The following is a 782-nucleotide window of genomic DNA, read 5'->3' on the forward strand; positions in this document are numbered from 1 at the left end:
ACTCATGTATGCAAAATGCAACCTAAACATGGCTAAATCCTAATCTATATGATCAAAATGCACATGGGTGAATGGATAAAACATTAGAAATATGCAAGATATCAACTCCCCCAAACTTGTTCTTTACTTGTCCACAAGTGAACTTTCTAGAACTCATAGGGAGAGAGGTATGAAGGTGGGAGCTCATAGCCAAAACAAACACAACTAGCAAACACGATTAGCACACTCTCTTATTACACTCTAGCTTCTCTAGGCCTATCTCAACTCCTTTTGTCCCTACACTCGTCATCAAGCATCCACACATTCAAATCAACCACTCTCACATTCATTAAGCACAAAACATCTAATGAATTCTTGCAAATGGTCAGTCGGTCCAAGTCATTTGGGCAAGGGAAGGCTTTTATTCAAGTGATTCAAAAGGTTCGAAACATAAAATCTTTACGGTGGTTTACTCTCGAAACAAGTAGCCTTGACATTGCACATAATATATCTAAGAAAGGGACCAACTCATGCATACAATGCTCAATCTCCATTGTTCTACCCTTTTCCCAAACATACAATTACACAATCTTTCCCCAATGTCAAGCCCAACTCACATCTCTCACCAAAAGATCTCAAAAACACCCTGCACACAAATCTCTTTTCTTCAACTTCAAAACAAAACTTAGCTCTAAACAGTTTTGCTAGCCCCCTTTCTTTCTTTGTTTTTTTTTTCTTTCTCTTTTTTTTTTAATTTATTTTTTTATTTTTTTTTTCGGGGGCCAAGACTTTTCATAAACTGA

This window comes from Brassica oleracea, chromosome C2 (genome assembly GCF_000695525.1).
Source record: "Brassica oleracea var. oleracea cultivar TO1000 chromosome C2, BOL, whole genome shotgun sequence".
NCBI classification, from domain to species: domain Eukaryota; kingdom Viridiplantae; phylum Streptophyta; class Magnoliopsida; order Brassicales; family Brassicaceae; genus Brassica; species Brassica oleracea.